Genomic DNA, 26,571 nt, shown 5'->3' with positions numbered 1-26,571 from the left:
TTAATAAAGAAGTTCTTATTTCAATTGAAAAAAATCAAAGAATTGCCATTGTAAATTAAAAAAGATAAAATGATTATTTCTTTTTGAATAACATTTAAAAAAAGTTCTGAAAATTACGCTAAACAAGATTATCTATTAAAATAATGCCAAGACTTTTTTATTTTATGAATTGTTAATTTTATAGCTTATTGGAAAAGAAACTAATCTCAATGTTTGAAAAAAGGCATATTCTATTAAAATGCGTCTTAACTTTTATCAGAAAAGGTTTATTCAAAATATTCGATTTGCAAATTAATATCATATATTAAGTGCAAATTAATGTCATAGTATAAGTAAATTGCTATATTTTTTCATAAAATTAAATACTGAAAGGGTAAATTCTCCAAGAGACATCAGCCAACTCCAATTAATTTTATTATATAAATGCTTTCATGAATAAAGTTTTATCGATTGCTCTCAATACATTTTCGAAAACACATTTTTTTATTTAAAAAAATCAATATAACGCAATCATAAAGGCAAGAAACAAGCCAAACACAGAAAAAATAAAGTGAACAAGTCATCTTTGGATCCCTACACTGTAAAAGAAATTCTGGATCAAATTACTGTATAAAGTACCAGCACTTTGTATGCATCTTTGATAAAATCTACGTTACCGTAAAGTCCATTTTTATCGAAAAATTGTTATACTTTAATTTTTACAGTAATATTTATTTAGTTAGAGTTATTCAGTAATTTTACTATATTTATTTCAGTAAAAATTTACAGTTTATCAGAATTTTTGAACCGTAGCATGTTTCGATACAAATGGATTTTAAGGCAAAAGCTACCGGCATTCGGAGTGCCGGTATTTTCATCGGAATTTTATCCGGAGTGTTTTGCAATGTAGCTTCATGTCAGTCACTAAAAAATTTAGTTTATGTATTATGATCAAGGAAAGAATACAAGAAAAAGACACATATGAAAAAAAAAATAACAAAATGCAAGTGCAAAATTTGAAAGGGAGCGCCGGAGTATGTTTGGTTTAAAGAAAGTTATAGTTGTTAGTCATAAGTTAAGTTGTCAGTCATAAAATCTTAACAATATAAATCTGAAAAAACGTACACAGAAAAAAAAGACAGAGTTTGTATAAAATTAATTTAAAAATATATCTTCTTCATTAAGTCGAAGAATAGTAAGTTTTTTTAACAAAATTATTTAAGTTAATTGTATTTTGAATTTCCCCATTAACTGTATTTTATTCTTTATGAACATATGACCGAATTCTCCTATTCAGCAATATTTTTCTGTTGTACAGTCAGATCTAATAGGACTAAACGAAACACTGAAGCAAGTTCGCTACAATATTTCCAAAATCCATGCATCAGAGATAAATTGGCAACATTTCCATAGTAAAAGTATAAAACTAACTATGCCACAACTTAAGTAAAATATTAGTAAGCATTAACTTACAGTACAATATTTCAGTGAGATATATGATGTGAATGCAAGAAAATTACAATATGATATATGGGCCAATTTTAACTAGTTCTCAAAATTCAGAAATGTTTGCATTAGGTGCCCTAAATATGAATCTATCATACTTCTTATTCTTATTTTACGCATTTATTAAAAAAAGTTCATAATTTTTTTTAAATAATTGCTAACTATTTGTAACAAAACATAGTCGATTGAAAATGCAGCATTTTACTTCAAATTAAGTATGATTATTAGTTTTTTTTTAATACTAACCAACATTATTTTTTTATTTTTTCATATTTCTTCAACTATATTATGTTCACCAAATTCTAACACCATCGCATGCCAAATAATAAGTTTTTGATCATTTTCAACATGTCCTTTTCAAATTAAAAATGTTTACTGTATTAAAAACCGAAACCTTCTTTAAAGATTTATGTTCAGTTTTTTTTAATAAACTGGATTAGTTCTTTATTTCTGCGCAATTCTGGACAATAAACAAGAGCAACAAAGCAAACAAAAGAACGTTATTGTGGGAGAAAAACCATTAATATAAAGCGCATTACCAGCGCTATTTTCTTTATTTTAAAATCTAAAAAGGGCTGCGAGTAAATTTTTAGCATTCAAGGACATTCATTTAATGAATAGCCTTGAAACTCATTTAAAAAGAAATTGAATTTGTATGAAAAATGCTTCAACAAAGTTAACTATACATTACCTAGTACATATTAGTTAATATTTCTTGTAGTTTTAATGAACAATTGTATCACGAGTTAACAATTGTATCACTGTATCACGAACAGAAGGAATGAAGATAAATAAGAAGACTTTTATAATAGACTATATATATATAAATAACTAAGATAAATAACAATAACTCTTTATATAAATATCTAAATTTCTTAAAGCGAAGAATAATTAGGCTTAAATTAAATTCTAGCAATATTTATTGTGTAATCAAATTCACAAAAAGATTGATGTATGCAAAATTAAATATTGAAAGAAAAGCATATTTCCATCACTGTGTCTTTAGTAAGTAATATTTGTGGAATTTGTTATCGTCATTTGCAATATTATGTTTAAAAAGAAACTATAAATTATAATTTACAATATAAATTCTACCCAAGATTTAACATTTAAAAATTATAAATTAATAAAAATGTGAGAATTTTAAAGCTTAAGATAATTTAAAATGCATCAAAGTAATCTAAAGCTCTTATATAAAAGTTAAAGGAAGTTTATCATAATTTACAGTTAAATTCAATATCAATAAGAAAGCTTAAAGTTTTCATTAAGAAATATATTTTTTTTAATGCTCTTAATTATGAAATATATTTTAGTAAACTACGTAGCATTAAATATTATTTATACACATTTTATATTAATTTAGGAATTTTAGAAAGCAGTAACACTAAATCATTGTAAGTTAATCTTTAAAACTAAATCATTATAATTATATTTACTCGAATGCAATGATATTTACTTTTTATTCAAATTTACTTTTTATTCAAATTTATTTCTTGTCGTTTTTTAAAAGTATTCATGTAGACATTGAGTGTTTAAGCAAGATTAAACATTATACTCACATTTTTCAAAGTTTTTTCAGTGTCAAGGGATAGGGCTATTTAATATATTTTATAACGGACTTAACTTATTAAATTCAAATTTAACTTGTTAATTTTACAAATGCTCAAGTAAAGATAGGGTAATATTTGCAATGCAAATGAAAAAAAAAAACATGAAAAGAACGCAAATAAAGTTACAGAAATGAAGATACTTTAATTTCAATTCTATTAACAAGAACTTTCCTTAGTCTCTAAACACAAAACGGCAGTAGAAAACAAAAGGCACAAACACGTTGCAATAAAAAAAGTGGTTTAATCAGTAGAGGAAGAGGTATAATAGCTTGAACAAGGATATAAATAAAGAGAAATAAGAAACAGGTATGATGGGGATTGAAGGGAAAGAATTTGCACCTGTACCCTGTGGATCGCACCCAACAACCCCACTCTTGTTCCTTATCTCCCTTCTATCCTTACATTGCTCAAATTTATTCCTCTTCCCCAACTAGTACAACCTTTATTGCAACGTGTTTGTCTTGTTTACAGAAATGAAACTATAGCATATCCATTTTGTACCTTTATTGTGCTTTTTTTCACACTGTTTAACTTTTTTTTGCAAACGCTACATTTTCAAAATTTACATTCTAAAATTATGTTCAAAAGCAGTTGACAGCAGCAGTTTGACCACCCAATTTACTGTAAAGTTTATGGTAAAGAGCATTTTTTACCTTTAAGGTTTTGAAACCTCTTACAGCGAATATGGTTAAAAAAAGAAACTAAATTCCAAACTATATTGTTGTTTTTTTAACCATTTACCACTAGCATGGTTTCGAAATCGTAAAAGAGAAATTTAACTTGACATTGTAGTTAGGCTTTTAGTTAGGTAATAGGCATGGAAATAGGTTGTCGGCTTAGTTGTGTTTCAGCAAATGAGCCATGGAATGAGGTTTAGTTAGTCTATCTGGTTGTTTCACCTGTCGTAAGAGACGGGAAATATTAGACTTTTTTGCGTTAAGCAACTTTATGGTGCTACCATCTATGCGTGGATGAGAGTATCATATTTAAGTAGTCCTGAGTCACAAATTAAGAAGTGAACCTTTCCTGTGTTGAAGGGAATGGAGAAAATATTATAGTTTCAACACTGGGAATCGAACCCCAGTTCATTCGGTCATGAGATTGACAGAGTAGCCCTCTCAGCTATAGCATGTATCCAGCTGCAAGGGACTATAGGCACTTGACAGTCATTATATTTTTAAGTGTTTGACAAATTTTATTTTACTGTATTTTACCTTTCGGGGGTATTGAACTGGTTACACTGCAGTGTGGAGGTAAAAAAATTTTTACTGTGAATGCACCGATCGAATTTTCGATTTAAAATTGTGGTAAAATAATCGAGAATAGTCTGTCCATCCAATTAACCATAAATTTTACGGTAAAGAATATATTTTACCTTCATGGTTCTTAACCATTTACAACAAGCATGGTTTCAAAACCACAAAAGCGAAATTTAACTGGACATTAGAGATAGTTTAGCAGCGTTATGGTGCTGCCATCTATGCGTGAATTAGAGTATCGTATTCATGTAGCCTAGGGTCACAAATTATGGAGCGCAAGACACTGGAAACTTTTCATGTGATGGAGGAAATGAATAAAATATTGGACATACAAATATGTGTCAATACTGGGACTCAAACCCCGTTCTGTCACTCATGAGATTAACAGATCAGCCCTCTCGGCCATAATATGCACCCACCTGCAAGTGGCTGCATTAGGTGGGACTAGTTGATGCGATAAAATTCTGGTTGTTTAACCTGCAAATAATGTGTGAAAGCAGCAAATAATTTTCTCACCGTTAACAGCTTGAATATCTATCATCTTATTTATAGTTATTATAATGCTTTGTTTGAATATGGTAAAATAACAATTAAATAAATTGTTATTTAACCATTTTTCTCCGAGAAATTTCTATCAACATATTTAATAACATTAAAATTCAAATTTTTAATGTTAATGTATTATATTAATAGTAGATTTCTTCAAATGAAATATCTTATCCTGCATACCTTTTAAACAGCGAAAATTGTTTAGGCAATTTTATTCAATCAAAGTTACATCCATTCCGGAAACTAGTAAAATGGCTCATAAAAATGTAAGATAAATACGCATCAAGTAAAATTCTCGTAAAAGTAACGGACCATAGATCTTAATACAATCGGTCTGAAGGGATTTCCTTTTTAGCGCTTTTAATCCAATAAAAATCACACGTCAGAAAATATTCTGGGTTTTACTACTAAAATCAGAGTAAGATTAGGAAAAACTTGTCAGAAATTAGTTTCATGGAAAAAAAGTATCCCAACTATTTGAAAAGAAAGTTTTACGATGGACCGTTCCCTATAAATAGACGAATTGTGTCTCTTAATGCAACGTAACAGTTGTTGATGGAATATTAACTTCTTTCTTACGTTGAATACATTTACACAAGTCCATTAAAATAGTTAGCTCTGTCCATTTCTACAAGTGCATTAAATGTGTCGGCATGAACAAAATGGATAGTAAAAGAAAAGAGTTAATTTCTGAGAAACAAATGAGACAGTGCTGATGGCTAAAACTCTTGGAATTATTTATGTCTCACGCTCTCTGAGAAAACAAATGATTCTTCGTGCATAATAACTCCTTTCAATGTAATGATGTTAAAGGAAGGTTATACAGTACAGAGCCCGTTATCCGGAAATCAGAAAACCGGAAAACCAAAAAACCGGAACGAAATTCGATAAATTTTCCCGCTATTTAAAAAAATTTTTTTATAAGATTTTAGGATTTTTCTTTCTTTTTTGAAAGATGTTTACCTTACCATCATTTTAGAAATAATCATTAGTGTATTACTTCATCGTTTTTTCTTCTTTTTAAGATTATTTCTAAATATTTTTCTATTTTTAGTTGGGTTTAACTATAAAAAAACGGCTTTTTGTAACGATTCAGAAAACCGGAAAAATCAGTTATCCGGAATAGCGATGGTCTCGATCATTCCGGATAATCGATTCCCTACTGTAGTAAAAGTATTATATTTAATCTGAACCTTGATTGCGTAAACTGATTTAGTTTTGAATTAAGATTTTTGTTATACGAAGTGATTATTATTTTTTTTTACTATTTGATTTTATTTTCTGTACACTTGCGGCTAAATTTTAATGAAAAAATGCAAGTAAAAATATTCTTTAAAAGAAATTGATTATGGATATCTAACAATCATTATCGTTTAAATAGATTTCACTTCAAACTGCAAAATATTGTTCAATTTAAATGAGGAAAAATTTTAAAATTTAAGATGCTTCTATTATACTATATACGTTTAGAAACTTATACTTTATTTTAATCACAACAGATACCCGATCAGTATTAAGTTGATGGTGGTTGGCAAGACTTACTGTTGCAGTTAACTAACCACCTCCATAATCGCATGATTGATGCAGTGCTAAGAAAGATTTAACTATAGAAGAGTCAGAAAGATTAATAACTGAGACTATTCAAGTACACATTAAATATCATTTAAGCTTACTAGTACATAAATGTATCAGTCATATTTAAATACGTACGATATTACAGTACATGACATAAAATTTGACATTGGAAACAATACTATTTACGAAAACAAGGTTAATACTCCTTCTTCTATTTTATATAGTTAATTATAAAAAAATAAGAAACAAAACTTTCCATTACATTTACTATATTTACAAAGGAAATATACTTGTTTGATTAAGCTGTTTACTTCTGCATGTCACAACAAAAATGCATATCTCTATTTACAACTCCATTTAAAAAATATATATCTCCACAGTAGGATGCGATGTTATTAAAAAAACTGTATAATGTTTCGTCTTTTTTATATCAAGCTTATAGTTTAAATATTGCAGTAAATTTGATATTACGCTTATTTTATAACGAAGCTTTATAACATACTCTTTTCAGGCACTTGTTAAAAGCTTCCACATCTTCAGGCAAACACTTTTTCTCACATACAGTAGATAACAGTACATAACACATATTAATATATGTATATGTAATACAGTATATAAAATACAATTATAAAAGTAAAGCATTCCCGCAGCAACATACAGTAGATTACAGTACACAGCATATTATTATATGCATACGTAATACAATATATAAAATACTAATAAAAAAGTAAAGCATTCCCGCAACAACCCATTCTGAGTCTAACAGCATGGTTGTGGTAATGTTGTCCCCATTGCGCACAGGCCGTCTTTACTTTCTAGATACGCTTGTATGCACCGATCTGAAGATGGGTTGGTTACTAGCCGCCATATAAGATCATACCCCAATTCCATATAATGGTAGTTCAGTGCCTCGATCACTCAGCCAATGAGGCTCAGTGGTTAATTTATATTATATTCACACAGTTAATTTATATTATTTACTAAAACAGGCTTAGTAATTTCTTCATTTTAAACCTGTAATTATTAAAACACTTTTAATTATATTTACAGTTTATTTATACATACTTGATTAAGTTGTTTGCTACTAAATTTTACAAAAATATATATCCTTAATTTAGTTCTGAATTTTATAAAAATAACTATTGCTATTCTAATATTTTCAGAGTGAACTATATATTTTTTCTTTAGATATCACGAGTATAGCTCAAATGCTGCGTAAAATTAGATTATAACATTCATTTTATAGCGAAACTTGATAACGTCATCTTTTCAGACGCTTGTTAAAAGGCTCTACAACCTCTAGCGAACTCTTTCTCTGAATAAAGATTTTCCTTTTATGTAAACTTATGGGGCATCAATTTTCTTGATAATGTATGAAAAGAATATAAATGTTTAAGGAAAAACGTTTTAAAAACTTACGCAAACATGATGTAAAATAAAATCGGTGAACAAGATTACTCTCTTATATGCTGACATATTTGAAGTATAAAACCATAATAATGTTCTTTATAAGTTAGTTTTCATTTTTATTTCTTTAGAGTATCTTTTAAATTTTTTTTTTCGTAGAAACAAAAAGCTTGCTAATGTGTTTTAAAATATTTCACTCAATTTGTTATTCAGTTATTACTTTACACACATTTTTCGTATTTGTAAAATATGGTTATACGATTACACTAATCTCATAATTTTGTGAGCTGCTCTTAATTTTAATTTAGTAAAGACTGTAACTTCAGTAAATACAATTTAATGAAATTTAAATTCTATTTTTGGAATCAATGAAATATGAAACTAAACAGTACATCAAAATCCCACCAAGAATAACAATGATATTTTCCTTGTATCTGGATTTATCGTAATTGTGGACAACTATGAATAAAGAAATTTTTTTTACTATCATCTGAGTGTTTTGTGTGGTACAATCATAAGAAATTCGACATTTATAAATAATTCGAAAATTACTGTTTGCTTTAATAGTATTTGAGTTCTATCTGGACATTTACTGTAAATTATTTTTTCGTACTATTTCTTTCAGGGTTTGTTTTGAAATCACGAAGCAGTTAATCTCCATAAGAAATAATTCAAATGCTTAGTGCGAGTTTTTTCATTGCTAATCATGAATTCAGAATCATTTTACTGGCTCTGAATTCAAAATGAATTCTCTTGTCTTTCCACATTATAATGTATTGTTTTATTTCCGGAACATTTAACACTTTCTCCTTACACTTGCTATTTCAATTTTAATTTTTAATTTAATAAAATACAAGATAATTTAATATTTTTCAAAACAATATATGCTAAATTTTCAAGATAATTGTCCAACTGAATGAGAAGCTCAATTCTTGTACTCAATTTTAGTGGAAAGAAGGTGCTTTACATATCCACTTAAATCACCTTTTATAGTAAATAGAGTAATTTCGCCATGAACTTTAGTTCAGGTTTCGATCAAGGTAGATCAATCGCCCCATACGGGGAGAAAATTTCTAGTAAAATTACCGTGCTATATGTTAATGCCATTTCTTATAAAAGAAAATAATAATAATTCTGGTTAATAAAACCAAAATATACGGTATTTAATCCATTCATTTGGAAATTTTTCCATTCCTATGATAACGGTTTATCAGAAATTCTGGTTCTTAAAATAAGAGTTCTTATCGCCAAACATTTAGTAAAAAAAAACAAAACTGAAAATAAATTTGACCGAATAAATGATTTTTATACCATGCTCCAAAGTATCATAATAAAATTACCAAATTTTAACACATTTACCAAATTTGATCACGTATTAAAAATTAATACTTTATTGCTAATTTTACCTAAATCATTACTAAAACACTTCCTTAAAAGTACCGAGCTTTTCGGTTTTCTCATTATGATATTCTAGTAGTTTTGACCATAACCTTTTTCTCAGATCACAATTATTTCTTTTATAGTAATCGTCATTATTGCATATTAATCGTATACTTTCGTATAGTCTTATAGTTGTATAGTAATCGTGTCATTTTTCAACGTATTGTAATTTAAGATATAATGTTGAAAAAATTATGTCTACTATTTTACATATATTGTACACTAACGCTGCTTCTGATTGTAGAATAACTGTAATTTTGCTCCAGAAAGGTATTCAAATTACGTTTTCATAAAAACAAATAAAAGGAGATAGTAAAACCTATTTGAATTGTTATCTACATGTCTTTACTGTCTTTTTTTTTTAAATCCAGCATGTAAAACCGTTTTGATGTTCACATGCTTTTTATTTTATTATCATTTTTAAGTCTTCTAAAATTTCTTATGCAATGCTTGCACTGTAAATTATTTTTTACTTTCCTCCAACTGTAATTGTATGAGAAATCTGAGCAAGAACTAGTCATTCCTTCATGCGTGCGTTTTTTTTTCCGACGTAGTTTTCTCTTTGTTATGCTCATTACAACTACCTTACTACTTTTTCATTTTATCCTGTTTCTGAAATCTTAAATCATAAAAACTTATTTTCTTCTAGAACCTTCCGGAAATTTATTTAAATTCTTTTTTTTTTTCATCACTCTTTCAGTCCTTGTTCTTTTCTGGTCTTTCTTCATGCTTGTGATACGCTTATTGTAATTACCATAAAATATACTGATTAATTATAATTTAACAACTTTAATTCCATGGAAATGAAAAAACAAAGCAAGTTTTTATAATCTTGAAGCAATTATCTCAAAAAATTCAAAATATTATTTTCTGAAGTTTTAGAATTGATAGTCTGTATTAAATTTAGTGCATAAAACAGCTATAAATATTATTTGAATCTAATTTTAATTACTTTCAACACATATTTTTTAAATTAAATTCGAAAAAAGAATTTCAAGGTTTTATAAAAATTTTATTTTGTGTTGTCATGTGTGAGGAAATTATATATTCTTAATTTTATTTATAGTTAATTAATTTTATTTAATTACTTAATGTATTTTATTTCATTACATGTTATCATTTCTACTTTGATTTTTATTTGTAATTGTAGCAGTAATTGAAATTGTAATTTTAATCTTTAAAATAAAAATTATTTTTATTTTTTATGAAAATGCTATATAATTTTAATTATTTCATTCAATAAAAATGGCGAATTAATAGTTACAATAAAACTTGGGAAACCTAAATATTATAATTTAGTTACTATGCCGAAAATTTAAACTTCTCTGACACTTGTGTATAATTATCTATATAATGAATCATCACAAAATGTATTTTTAAACTTTTTCAAAACTTTAAAGGCAATAAAAGAGTTTCCCGGTCTTTTAAAAACTTTTAAACTTAAATGGGCGTATATTCACTTTATACGGACAACAAATCTACTCTCTTAAAGTGAACGAGTGAAAATAACTCAACTTGAGTGCTAATTAACTCTTTCATCTAGATAAAACCGACCTTCTCATCTTGAGTTAAAATCACTCAAGTGAAAGAGTTATATGGAAATAGCTCAATTTGAGTGAAAAAAATTTCACTCAAACTAGAGTTATTTTCACTCGAGCTTGAGTGATTTTCTGTATTGCCTGATTAGATCGTTTTCACTCAAACTTGAGTGATTTTAACTCGTGTTTGAGCGATTTCCAGTATTTCAGTTTGTAAATTGCAGTTAAAATTTTTACTATTGATATACAAAATGTTTGTATTTAGTGGTGCCATCTATCGTAAGCGATAGAAAATACTATAGTTATTGTTTAAAAAAATTGCTTTTGAGAGGAGAGCCTTAGACAAATTTCTTTTATCATAACTTTTGTTGAATTTAAATATCGAATTAGATGGTATAGTACTTGTGAAAGTTTTCGCTGTGAGCATATCGACACTGTGTATCCTGAGATTCGAACTCGCTTCCCGTCTGTCGTGAGATTGACCGATTAACCCTCTCGGCTACAGTCCTGAGCTACAGTAAACGGCTACAAAGAACTAATTAATTTCATGAGCTGGATCTTGTTGGTGAGAATGAAGTTTTTATTTGTTAAATCAAATAAGGGAAAAACACAGTTAAAAAATTTTTTCAGAATTAACTGTTTGAATAGCAGCATTTTATGGTTATCCAATTGTTTTGATTGTATACGGTAAAACAACAATTAAATGAATTATTACTTAAGAGTTTTTTTTATGGAAAAATTACTAACCACTGCAGATTTGAGTTTTTTTTTCCTTCTCCTATGTTTTGTCCTTTTTCTTTTAAGTTTAATTTTTAAAAGTAAGGAGCTCTGAACGAATTTTTAAAGTAAGCAGTTTTATAAATATTATGATCATTTAGGTTCAATTAAAAATAANTTTTTTCGAACAAATTTATTCATTTAATTTATAAAGCTTTATTTTCAAGCAATAAAAAATGTATATTGTTTTAAATTGCCTAAATTTTTTTGAGACAAATTTCTGAAACTAAGTGCAATTAATAAATTTTTGAAAAAGACGTTGGAAGTTAAAAAATCTGGATTAAATACCCTTTTTCAAACTCAATTTTGCAAACTCTTTTGACAAAAATTTTTTTAAAATCCAAACTATATATTTGTTTTGATTAAAAAAAATAAGTATAATTTTTGTTCTACAATAATCCTAGCTTAGTATGAATTCGAATAAAAAAATTAACTAATTAACATTAACTACTTGACTTTACTTTGATATTGTTTTTACCATAAACTTTGCTCAAACATAGTTTTCTTAAGTCAAAAGGAAATAAATAATAAAAATTAATAAAAACGACATTTTTAATAAAATTACTAAAATACAAAAATATTTAAATACCTAATTTTAGGCATATTTTAAACTAATTAAATTGCATCGCTTCTGAATTATAAATAATTACAATTATATCAAGTATGTATTTCATGAATTTTAACTATAATGAATATAGATAGTGAATGCTGTTTCCGTTATAAATATATATGTTTTAAATTTTTACCTAATTGTAAGAAATTAATATATAATCAAAAAGAGAAAAAAGAAAAAACATTATAAAATTTTAATATACCAGCCAGGAAAGCAAGATTGAAGACATCAAACTCTTTCAATTTTACAACAATGCAAAGTGACTGCAGTTTTTCTGCAAATTGATTAGAAAGTATACTTCTGAAACAATGACTGCATAATTTCTTCAAATTTACTGCAGAATGACCACGGATTTAAAGTTTCAGTTTTTTCTAAATTTATGATTTTAAAGTGACCTCACTTAAACTACAGTAATTTTGTAGACAATAGCTAAAAGATTTTTCGAAATAAATTACTGAGAAATTACTTCGCATTAGCTGCAAAATAACTGCAGTGTTTTTGCAGTTAAGATTGCACTACAAAAAACTTGCAGTTAACTCTAGAAAAACTACGAAATTACTTCAGTTCTGTAGAAAAACTACACTTCATTTTCAGCTGGGATATAGGTATATAAATTCAAGTTTAACTATATCTCCATAATAAATATTATTTTTAATTCTGCTCCTATTTTTTCACGGTTAATCTATAACCATTGTAAAATTCTAATTTATTTGCATTTTCAAAAACTTTAATTAGCATTGTACTTTTAATTAAATATTAATTCTGCATTTTCAATTTTGCCTCAAAAATTGAACTTGAAGAAAAGTATGCCAGTAAGAACTTTTATGGAACTTTTATTAAACTTTTATTTAACAACAAAGGAAAAATAGTTTGTATAATGTGATAAATACTTCATGAAATACGAAGATAGTATTAATTCTGAATTCCAATTAAATAAAAGCTAAAAACAGGATAAAAACAGAAAAATTCAAAATACACCTCAATTTTTTTAAATATAAAATTTTTCACTTTTTCTTTGAATTATATATTTACAATAAAATCCATAGAACATCTGAAGATTCTGATTTGAATGAATGGATGTTGCAAATGTGAACTTTCATAAATTAAAGACAGTCAACTTTATTAATAGAAAGCAATTTAAATAACAGCAATTATAGACTGTATGAACAATAATTTCGTAAATATCTTTTATAAAAGAAGTATAGAATGATATGAAATTAATTATCCAGAAATGTTTTGTACCAAAATTATACATCAAAAAAACTAAAACATGGATATAAATTTATTATATTAAAATAAAATGTTAAAACTTTAATATGAAATCTGAAAAAATTCTAAAACTCTTATCAGATATAATATATTCCCACATGCTTTGACAAAGATTCTAGCATGGAATCAGATTTTTTTAATATTCCATAATCATCCACATTTAACACTTTCAATTTTAATGAATTTTTTTGACAAATAATTTAAATAAATAGTACTTTATTAAAAAAACGCTGAAAACAGCTAATTTAAATGGAATGTGTATATAACACATTCAAAATAAAAGTATTTTCAAAATAAAAGCAACAAGGTATATCTACTTACTAAAAAGTAAAACAGTGTCTTCCTCAGAAATACCGCTGTGAGCTAAAAGTTGTTTTAGTTCTTCTTAATTCAAAATATTAAATGACATATTCTCCAGAAAAAAAAAATTAAACGTAAAATAAAAGCGAAGACATAATCTATTTAGATCACCGAACATAACAATTTTATTTAGATTTATTGTCGTTTGCTTTTTAAAATAAAACGATAGAAATTCCAGCTTATATTTTGCACACAATTAAATAATAAATAAATCATTCAAGTTTGAGTTAAAAACACTCAAATATTGCTTAATAAATACCACTTAAGTTTGAGTAAATGCAAAGCAAGAATTTCACTCAAATAAGAATGTGTTTCACTCAAGTTGAGTTAAAAAATTTTAACTCTTTTTTGAGTAGGGGAAATAACTCTTTCGTTTTAAGAGAGTACAAAATATTTCACAATTAGCCCTTATTGCAATCGTTGTAAAGTTCTCTAGAAATGTTTTCTTTTTTTCTAATTTAGAATGGAAATAAAAATGTTACTTAAATTTTTAATATACATACAGCACTGTAAAAATTCCTGGATCAAATTATTTTAAAAAGTGCTGGCACTCAAATGTGCCAGACATTTTACTGTAAAATCTATTTTTACCGAAAATGTTTACGGAATAAAAATCTGATATACCGTAATTTTAACAGTAATATTTACTATAAAATTACTGTAATTAAATAAATATTAATATTAAAATTACGGCGAAAAATGCTGGAAAAAAATTTTTTTTTCAAGTAGAAAGGATTTTTACGGATACTACACTCAGGTAGCCAGTACTTTTTACCGTGATTTGATCCGAATTTCTTTCAGTGAATAAAGATATTTTTGCGCAGTTTGTTTCATCTTAATACAGTATATACAGCCTTCTTAACTAAATTTACATTCTTTTATATTTTCGTACAAAAAGATCTTTTAAACAAAAATGGAACAACATTTAAAAGAAAATAAATTCATTTTAACTTTTTAAGCTTTTATCTATCCTCAGAAATAATTAGGAACAAAGAAATTCTTATTAATAATTAATTATGAGTTTAATTGGTCGGTGCATCAATGAAATGTAAATTATTAAAAATAAATATTTGCCTAGTTTGCAAATGTTACAAAATATACTCGTTGTACGTTTTGTTTCAAAATAACAAAATAAAATACAATTTAGAAACTTCCATGAACTTAGTAACAAAATGTCACTACGCTACCATTGTTTATTTCCTGAATAGCTTTTAAACAACTTAATTAGATGTGTAAGAATAAATGAAATATTCAAATAAACGTCTAAAAAGAGGATCAAATTTGAGAGAATCTGGATAATGACACTATTTAAGCCCATTAAGGAATTAAGAATTTGCTAAACAATGTTAACGTAATTCCGCGATATGCTCATTTTAATTTTAACAAATATATTTCTCTATAGACGATTAATGACAAGTATATTTCTCTATAGACGATTTTCCTTTAACTAATCTAATTTTAAACAAGTGAGCTTATTTAAAGCTGTTATACATAGATTTATGCACTTAAAAATATGTCTTAGTATAATAAATTAAACATTCACATCTTAAAAAAAAACTATAACAGAAAGTAGTTTTCTGAAAAATATTTTTTCGATCAGAGCAATAGTTTTTATGTATTCTTATTTACTTACTAACTTATTATTATTTTTATTTTGTTTAGCGTACTAATAGTCAAACTTGCAAATGTTTCAAAATCTACTTGTATTTTTTACAGAAAAATAACAAAATAAAATACATTTTAGAAACTTGCATAAACGTATTAACAAAATGTCACTAAGCTACCATCGTTTATTTCTTGTATAGCTTTTAACTAACTTAATTATATGGGAAAAGATAAATAAAATATTCAAATGAGCGGCTGAAAAGAGGGGTAAATATCGGAGAGTATAGATAATGACATTATTTAAACCCATTAAAAGATCAGGAATTTATTAAACAATGTTGACTCAATTCTTCCATCTGTTTATTTTAATTTTAAAAAATACATTTATCAAAATACGACTAATGTATTTTCTTTAACTAATCTGATTTAAGCAAGTGAGCTTATTTAAAGCTTTTGTACTTTGATTTATTCACTTAAAAATATATCTTTGCATAATAAATTAAGCAATGAAATGTTGGAAAATTAACTATAATTGAAAGTAATTCTCTAAAAATATTTTTTTATAATCAGATCAACGGTTTCTACATTTTTTTAAACTTATCTTCATTTTACTTTACGAAAATAAGAATAGTATGAAAAAAGAGAAATATGGTTAAAAATACGACAATTAATAAAAAAAAAACATTATTCTTTAATTTTTAAAAGCAAAAATGCACACCTTACATGCATTGTAAAAAAATACGAATCAAATTACAATAAAAAATACTGGTACTCAGGATTCGCCGTCATTTTTTATTGTAAAATCCATTTTTACTTGAACATGTTACGGAACAGAAAAATCTGATATACTGTAATTTTTACAGTAATATTTACTGTAAAATCACTAAATCACTGTTATTAAATAAATATTAATGTGAAAATCACGGTATACAATTCTACGAAAAAAATATATTTTACGGATGTTACACGCAGGGTGTCAGTGGTTTTTACCGTAATTTGATAAGAATTTTTTTGCAGTGTACTTATGAAAGCGGTTTAAAATATTCAAAGGTCAAATAACAATTTAAAAACACTAAATAATTATGGATTTTTTTATTCAATTTTCTCATACCTATTTTTTTTCTCCAGATTACGTTTCTCTTTGACAACAGCTATCTATTCTTTATACTTTTAATAGAATACCATACCGTTTTTAAACATAACATTTAATAGATTCATAGTTTCTTAGCATTGTATTATTTACCTTACGAAGTTGTTTAAAATCTGCTAACATCACACATTTGATATTCTTATTTGGTTTGTTTATGTTATAACATTTTTATTTCATTATCTTTTATTTCACCTTTATTTCCTTGTTTACATTTTTTATTATTTTAGCAAAAACTGTCTCTTTTAAGATAACATATGAATATATAATATCTAAAACAAAATATGGGCAAAATAAAAGCAGTAGGTAAAAAGAATGCACTTATGTACTTTTGGATGATTTTAAATATTATTTACGTATAGTTTTCCTCGTTTATATTAAATATTATTTTTAAATATATTGCTCGAAACANCATATGAATATATAATATCTAAAACAAAATATGGGCAAAATAAAAGCAGTAGGTAAAAAGAATGCACTTATGTACTTTTGGATGATTTTAAATATTATTTACGTATAGTTTTCCTCATTTATATTAAATATTATTTTTAAATATATTGCTCAAAACACATTTACTAAACAGGCAAAATAATAGTCAGGCATATTTTTTATGTTGTATGGCAAAAAAACTATTTTAGTTAGCTTAATATTAGGTTTTTTTACTGTTATTTTTTTAAAAAAAGTATTAATTTTATATTTTTGCGACAAATTCACCTGTTTCAAGAAATGCATATTGAAAGTGGCGAAAAATGTTTCTGGACTATTTTTTTTAACTAAATTGAGTGTTTCAACGAATACGACATGAAATATATTTGTTTCTCCTATTACAAAAAAATAAATTTATGGTTGTTTTAAGCAAAAGAATAATATTGATATAAGTTAAAGATTTGTTCTTTGATATTATTAGGTTTCAGATTCTAGCAGTGAGTAAATATTTTATACATAATAAACTTTATTTATTTTTAAAATGTTTTTTTTCAACATTTTACGCTATTTTATATAAACACGATGTTTCATATTGTTTTTAAGGTGTTTACAACTGTGGATGAGTGCTTAAAGCAGACATGTTTCGAACTAGGAACTAAGTATATTTCCATTTTTTGCACGTCATATTTTTGAAAAATAATTTGTTGATACCAAACTGATTGTTTGTGAATTATAGATTATTGTCTTTTAAATGCTATTTAATGGTTTAATACTACAGAAAAATTTTTATGCAGTAGGCATTTTTTTAAATTGTTTAGCATAGTTGTCAAAAAAGCAATGGATTTTTATCAAAAAAATTCTATTTAAAAATTTAAAAAATATTTCTTTTGACAGTTACGTTTTCACGCATTATGAAGGAAAAAATGGAGTTTTCATAACTTTGTTTAAAAATAATATTAAGAAAATTTATCAGAACTAGTAAAATACCTTAAAAATAAAAACTATTTAAAAAAAACACCTCAGGATTCCAGTAAAGGGCATATAATAAAGGTCATTATTGTCCTATGTTTTTTTTTAATATGAGTTTTATTGGGCGAAATGGAAAGTTTTTATTGCTTTACAATTCGCTTTAGTCTTTAAGTAAAAAGAGACATACCATTACGTTACGTTGCGTGCTATGTTGAGCAATCGTAATGCTTTTAGTGCACGTAGACGCAGCTCATTTAGCAATAAAAATCATCATTATATCCTATATTTTATGACAGGTTTAAATAAATAATATTACCTGAAAACAAAAATTCTTTTAAATAATTCTCAATTATTAGTAGTATATTTTTAAGATAGCGGTTCAAAAATTTGTTTATTTTCCAAAATTTTTTTTCTCTTAATAAACTTGACCAATAAAACGTGAAACAAGCAATTACAAAATAATGTTTTGAAGTTAGAATTTATTTCGTTTTTATTTCATTCTATTTCATTTTCATACTTCTTAAAAAAAGATTGATTATGGGCTTTCTTTTGATAAACGAATAAAATTAATAAAGATGATAATAAAAAAAAATTAGATGTTGGAGGAACAACGTTTTGGATGTTGTATGTCGAAATATTCTATTCATTTTTTTTCCAAAACAAAAACAATCGAATCTTCATCCCGTTACACTACTTTCGTAACTTGGTTGTTGGTACAAAGACTTTGTGCCCAGGTGTCATTCTAATATAAGTTTTACATATTTATTAACTTCGTAATTTCATTCAATTCTTAAATTCGTATTTTATTCTCAGCCCTTTTCTCAATAAATATAATTTTTCAGTGTAGGCGCAATACAACCCTATGACAAATTCATTTTTTTATGTATTGTGATGCACGTCTGAGAGAACTTAGTATCATTTTTGGGAGATTTTCACCGTATGCCAAACTGTTCAAACAAATTATCTTTGTTTATTAAACTGGCTCTATTGGCTTGACTTCGATAAAGTTATTCTCGATAAATCGGCAAGTAGTGGATATCTCTATTTGGAATGACTATTGCTACTCGTTCTCATTACCGTTAATAAAAGTAAAAATATATTTTAGCACGTCCTCCAAAAACGATTATTTTAGAACAAACGTTATGTTTAAAAGCAAATATTTTTGATTACACTCATCAAAGTTTTGATAATATTAATATGTAAAGTACACATTATGCTAGGGGAATGTTTGTGCTAGCGCAATTTTCACTATTTTTTTTCTAATTACTGCATTATAAGAAAGAAGTAAGAAATCTCACTAACGTAACGTATATAAAGCTATTTTGCGCTAAATTATTTAATAATAGAGTTAAGGTTATTCCCATCAAAAGATCGGTAATTTGAAGCTTGGCGTATAATTATTTCAATAAAAAATTTGCTCCTTTAAAAAACCAGTCAAAATATTTATTTTTAAAATAAAACTTTCTGATCAAATAACGTTTATTAGGACATAATTGATTAAAACTTATACCTAAGAAGCATTTCCAATTTGGAAAATATTTTTAAAGTAGGAAAACGGAGTTATGTATGGAGCAATATATAATGAATTATCACTTATTGTTGTACACAATAACATTGTACATCATTTCCTGCATCATAACTAATAACTAATTACAGTTACATGATATTTAATAGATAATTTCAAAATTATGTTAAATGCAAAATTTTGCATTTATTGCATTCTCTTTTTAAGCTTAAATTTTTTAATAAAAATTTTTTTTTAGCGTAATTTAAAGTTTTTACTTAAATATAGCTATTAACATCACGATTTGTGTGTTTGTAATATACTTGTAGTTATTATTACAAGGAGTTTCAGCACATGAGAGATCATACTTTAAATCATGAAAAAAGAACGTTCAAATATTTGACTGGTCTGTCCATCCAATTAACCGTAAATTTTATGGTAAAGAACATACTTTACTTTTGCGAGTTTTTAGCTATTTACAACTAACATGGTTTCAAAACCATAAAAAGAAATTTAAATGGACATTTGAGATAGTTCAGAAGCTATATGGTGCTGCCATCTATGCGTGAAAAAGAGAATCGTATTCTAATAGCCCAGGGTCACAAATTAGGGAGTACAGGACACTAAAAACTCTTCATGTGTTGAAAGAAATTTATGAAATATTGGGGTGTCAACGCTGGGACTCAAACCCCCGTTCTGTCGGTCATGAGATTGACAGATTAGCCTTCTCGTTTATAATATTTACCCATCTGCAAGCTACTACGTGACTGCATTAGATGGGTCTAGTTGGTGTGCTAAAATTCTGGTTGTTTAACCGTATTCAATGAAAGCAGTTAATAAACGGTTTTTCTCACAATTAACAGCTTGAATACCACCTTATTAATGATGATTTGGCTGGTTTGCTTGAATACGGTAAAATAACAATTAAGTATATTGCTATTTAATCATTTTTTTTAGAAATTTCTAACAGTGTGAGTATCGAGTAACAATAAAACGTAAATTTGTATTAATAATGCGAATGTGTATTTTTTATTAATAATGCGTAGCTCAGAGGATGAAGCGCTCGCCTCTAATTAAGGTGCGACATGTTCGGATCTCAAATATGATTGGTCGAGGCCTCATTCTGCTCCAGACTCATACCGACCACAAAGTTGGTGTAAAATATCCTCCATAGTTGACAAATCATGGATTAGAATACCCTTGATGTCTGCTTAACCGTGAGAGGCTCTCGTCGTTTTCTTTTAGGTTTAACGCAAATTTGTATGAGTTGTATCAAAAAGTTCTTAGCGAAGACTTGTACCAATGCTTGGCACAGGAGTTTATACCTGGAGTTGTTTTCTAGGTTGGGTTTAAAGATACAAGGAATCAAAATTGCGGAATCAAAGTTGAACTTTGATAGTCGCTGTTGTTGTAGTTCATTTAGGTCGCACTAGAGCTGCACAATGGACTATAGGCGACTGTCTGGGAATCATCCCTGAGGAGGATCCGAAGACATGTCATCACAATTTTGATCCTCTGCCGAGGGGATGGCACCCCGGCTTCGGTAGCTCGACGACCAGCACGCGAAGTCGAGCACTTTACGATAGAACAGTTTAACGAGGACTAATACCGCACACCCTCGGTCCCTATGCAGACTGATCCAAATGGACACCCACCCGCACACTGACCGCAGCCGGTGATGCTTGACTTCGGTGATCCGCTGGGAACCGTGTCCTAAAGGTCAGTTCACTGCGGGACGAACTTTGATAGTCATAAACCCAAAAATGGGTCGATTGTTCAATGCCGGTTATGAAAGGAAAATAAAGTTATAAAATATCTAATTATAAATATTTCATTTGAATAGTATCACTGTGGAAATTGAAAAATCTTAAGTAAATGGAATAATTTTAATTAAAACAGTAGAAATAGTAAAAATACTCTAAATTAATAATCAAACCTTTCTAACGAAGAAGATGATTCTTTTAAGCAGTAAAATATTTACCCCTGAGATTGTCAAATATTTTCTAAAAAGTTTTTACAAATTTTTAAGACTGAGTTTCCACAATTACTTTTTGAAATAGGAGAATTTAACTTATAGAAATAAAATGTGAGAGAGTCGTCTCTCTTCTGATTGTCATACTCTTTTCTGAGAAAGAAAATATATATGACATATGTCAAATTAGTCATATACGTCAAATATGACATTTTGATCACGAAAACAGCATCGTAATATTAGACTTCGATCGCCATTCTTATTATCTGCACGTTTGTCTTTTTTTACATGACATTCAAAATATGTATTTTTCTTCTTAAATCAAATCTATTTATATGCGTTTGTTGCAAGAACATGTTAGCAAAGAATTTGAATCAAAAATATTTTTGTAAACAATTAACGTGACTAAATATTTGAAAAACTCATCAGAATGTGGAAGTTGAATGCGTTATTTATAAGATAATATACAATAATAAATATAATTTATGCTTAAAAAGTATACATTGAGTTTTACTTTTATTTTTCAACTAAGCTAGGAAGTCAATAATTTTTAGCTAAAAATATAAATAACTTACATTAAATAATAATATTTTGAGCGATAGCCAGCGAGTAAGATACAACCAAAACTAAGTATGTGTTATATATTAGATTCATATTTAATCATTCACTAAGATTTAAATTAAACATTTAGCATCTATCATTTAAATATATAACACACGAAACAATAATACACTAATAAATGATTAAAATCACATAAACATCACATAATAATTTTGCAATAAGTCCTCAAGGCTTGATTTGAATTATATTGTGAATCGATTTAATGTAACTGAGCAAGGTATTGATACTCTCTGACGAAATTTAACATTTAATTACTTGATCACCGATTATAAATTATTGTTCAGTAACGTGTTCATGAATAAAAAAGGATCTATTTTATTTAAGGGTTTATTGATTATTTGTTTTGAATTAAAAACAGACAATTCTTTTTAGACATTCAAATAAAACTTTAAAAACGAGATAAAATTCACAATTAGGCTATTTTATTATCTAGTTAATAAACCTTAATCCAGCTATGCAATTTACGCTACTAGATGCATACAAGTGTTATTAAATGTTTTATATAGCAAAAATAATAATCATTCAGCTATTAAAAGTCATTTTAAAAAAATTAATATCAAATAGAAAGACTTAAATATTTTGCGTAATTAGAATTTAAAATAAATATTTTTTTTAATCAAAGACTTGATTGATAATTAAAGACTTGACATAAGTAACAGTGTTTATTAATAAACTTATGATGACTTTATTTGTAAATAAATGTTAACTATTGAATAATAATTAAATTAATTTATACACTTAATTTAAACTTAGTTTAAAATGCATTTGCCAATTACGTTTATAAAAGTTACTTAGAACATTTTTTCATTAATTATATGAATTAAGAACATTTAGGTTCGAAATATATTACCTTTGAATTTTTTTTTGAAAGGGTCAAATCAATATTTAAAAATATACAATTACTATCTACAATATTTTAAGTTATAATTAGTGCTAAATATCACTCCAGCATCACATGTTTAAGCCAACAAAAGACGAAGATTAGCTGTAAATCAAATCACTCCTCTCTTTGTTAATTTAACTCTTCCGAAAATTTTTAACTGAAATTATTCATCAAATCAAACGGTGAATGAAACATAAGGAAATTCGAGAAACACTAAGAAAAACAATTTAAAAAAAGTACGGTGGTTTTAGTTATAAAAGTAAAATCATCCGCTGTGATAAAACACAGGATCAAGTTTTGTCTTGGCATTTACGATGGTTCTTGTTCAATGCATCCAAACAGCTGAATACTTTTCTTCTTTACTAATTTTATTTATTTGTATTATGCGATTTTTGCGGTGTTTATTCTAGAAAAAGGTTGAACCTCACTTTTTTGAACTCTTATGATTTTTTTTAATGAAACATATACATTAATTTCAAGCTATATATAAAAATTTAAGAAAAAGATCTTTTATACCATAGAAAAAGAATTAATAGTTTAAAAGAACTATTTAAAACTTTTTATATTATATTTAATTGCTTTTAATACCCTGATGCTTTTCATATTTAGACCTGATCATTGTATGGAAAATAGACTTTTTAAAATATTTTTTATTTCAGAACTTTGTTTAATTTAAATTTCCTGAAGATTTTTTTAATTTATTTTAAATAAACATTAATAAATAAACATTTAAATAAAGACATACTTTATAAAATGTCAACTTAAAAAAAAGAAAAATGCTAAAAAATTTACATACCTTCTTGAAAGAAACAAAAAAAAAATTTTCAGCAGCGCCTCTCCATGCCAAACAAATAATTAGATAAAAATTCTTAGCGCACTGGGCTCTACAATCACTGTCAACTTGTTTTCTACCTTGAATGAACGCGCTCTAAAATTCCATCACTACAAAAACAGTTATTGATCCAAATTTCCTGTCACCTGTCCGAAACTTGCTAAAAAATTATCTCTCCTTCCAAGAAAAAATTTCTTTTAGTAATTTTTTATGAAATATTTCTTCCTGAATTTTAATCATTTTGCCGAAAAATGCTCCACAAGTTTTGAATTTTGCATGCCAATCGAAACTTTAATCTATTGGCTGATTTCTTCAGGTGTTTTTCTCGTTCCTCATCACTCGCTCCTCCTCGTAAGAGAACGTAGAGATGAACATCTTTTCCGCCAACCTACGATTAGCTATCTTTGAGGATAGAACGGATTCCCGCGAACCTGGGAAAAGGGTTGCTGCTTTTCAAAATCACGTTTCACTGCCAAGTTGGCATGTAAACATCGAGCCAAATAGCGATAAACGAATAACTTTCAGTGAAAAAATTCCATTTTGCGCACGTCGGCTAGAATATTCCATTCATAAATTTATAGGTTACAAAGCTTCTGTTCTTCGAGAAACAAAAAGAGGGTTTTAAAATCGTTGTTTTCAAAATATCAATCAAAACAGGATAATGATTGAGTTAAATGTTCGTTGAAATTTAATTAAATCAAATTGAATAGTAGTTTTAAGCGTCTAATTTAATTTATTTGCTAAGATAAATATTTATTTTTTCTAATTAAATGAATTTCATTCGAAAACATATTTTCCTGAACATTGCCTACACATTTTAAATTTTAAAAATAAATTAATTTAAAATAAATTTCAAATTCAATCGTCTTGTGATGAAACATTCTGTAATTAAGTAAATATTTATCTAAACACATATTTGCTTGATTCCGACAAATCAATCAACCATTGACAAAGTATAAATTATTAGACATTAAATTTTCTCAATATATGTGGTAAAGAAAAAATATTTCTGTAATCTTCTGCGTTAGTTATTAAGAAAATGAACAAAAACGTCAAAAATAAAAAAATAATACAAAAAAAGTCAGTTCCACATCGAGTATACTGTTTCTCTATAAAATGAAATAATAATAAACTTATTTTTGAATTAATATTTTAAAGATAAATAAATCATTACTGTTGGCAAACTAATTAAATTGTCTTACAATGAAAATTGCTCCAGTTTCTCCTAAATGTAAACTGATACACAGTGGAAGAATACCTTTAGTTAGAATAATTAGATTTCTAAAAAGACAATTGCATTTAAAGCTTACTAGTTATTGATTGGAAAGAATTTACAGTAGAATAAAAGATAAATTTAAGAAAATTTATTTCAGCATTTTACATTCAAAACTAGAGTAAATGAATTAAAAGAGTTTTTTTAATAATTAATTATGTATACTTTATTAGAAAAATAGTTCGAAAAATGATAATAATACCTATGTTATTTTGTCCCCATAACTTCCAACAATACATTCTGAACATTGCTTTTTCCTAAGGATGCAACTCAAAAAGCTGTCTCCGTGCGTGATTTTTAGGGGGTTAAGGAAAAACTTTGAATGTGCTCACTAATTTCCCTAATTTTCGAAAATCTTATTTTTCTTAAATAAAATTGCCAAATCTCTGTGTAGTAAAAGTATTTGTAACAAAAAATGTTTTACAAACAGCAAAAAATACAGATCAAAACTACCTAAAATGACTAAAACGGTTTGGTCAAAACTACCAGAATATGGCAAAATTCACCATATTTCTGGCTCAGTGGGAACACCAAAACACGCGGTAACTTTTACTAAAGCGCTTTGGTAATGGTTTTGGTAAAATTAACAATAAAGTACGGTTTTATAATGTGGGATAAAATTTGGCAATTTTATCATGATACCTTAGAGCATGGCATGAAAACCATTTATTCGGTTAAATTTACTTTCCTGTTTTGAATTTTTCACTATATGTGTGGTAATAGTAAATGTAATTTTGAAGTGCAGAATTTTTGATAAACTGTTACCAACCATTTGAACGGGAAAATTATCAAATTAATTTTTTAAATAGTGCATATTTTGGTTTTATTAACCGTATTTTTTTAACTAGAAATGTCATTGTAATACAGTGCGTAGATTTTTAGAATTTTTCTTTTCTCCGTGCAAATTTTTTGACCTAGATTCTAAAGTTCTAACCTTTATTTTTCAAGCTTTGTAGATTTTTTTTTTGCAGTGCACTAATAAAAATTAATAAGGTCTCATTCATTATTGATATCTTAACGAACACATAAAACACATAAAATAAAAATTCTGGTGTCTCATAATTGAAAGCTTATGCAAATGGAGACAAGTCATTTACATAAATAAAATAAAAACTCCAAGAATACCACTTCCCATAAAAAGAAACAGAGGTTAGAAAGAGGTAACTATATCTATCATGGTATGCTGGAGGTGAGGTTCTTCAATTAGAAACTTTTTGTTCTGGAACAAGCCCAATAATCCTCAAAGTGATCAATTGCGATCAGTGTTAAATCAAAACATACCACGCGCCAAAAAAGAAAACGAAAAAAATAAAGTGATTCTTTGATTTCAATACGCATATTTAATTGTAGTTTTAAGAAAATTTTCAAAGAAAAAAAACCTTCAGTTGCTCAATCTTGATAAATAAGCAATGGGCTAAACTCTATCTAAAAAAGAGAATTTAGAGAAATACTTTTTT

The 26,571-nt window shown here is 26.8% G+C and overlaps 1 protein-coding gene across 4 annotated transcripts in view; it reads right to left on the bottom strand.

Annotated features, from left to right (window-relative positions):
- Window positions 1–24,273, bottom strand: part of LOC107450089 (transient-receptor-potential-like protein) — a 199,854-nt gene extending 175,581 nt beyond the window's left edge. For 2 of the 4 annotated variants that reach the window (XM_071187495.1, XM_043042127.2), the window contains exon 1: window positions 23,806–24,244. The gene's annotated coding sequence lies outside the window, so the exon portion shown is untranslated. Of the gene's footprint in view, window positions 1–23,805 lie in introns of all 4 variants that reach the window. The other 2 variants (XM_071187496.1, XM_071187497.1) reach the window with 2 other exon arrangements.
- Between the last annotated feature and the right edge of the window lie 2,298 nt (window positions 24,274–26,571).

This window comes from Parasteatoda tepidariorum, chromosome X1 (assembly GCF_043381705.1).
Source record: "Parasteatoda tepidariorum isolate YZ-2023 chromosome X1, CAS_Ptep_4.0, whole genome shotgun sequence".
NCBI lineage: Eukaryota > Metazoa > Arthropoda > Arachnida > Araneae > Theridiidae > Parasteatoda > Parasteatoda tepidariorum.
Note: the sequence above shows the minus strand (reverse complement) of the source record. Positions and strands in the feature narration are given on the sequence as shown.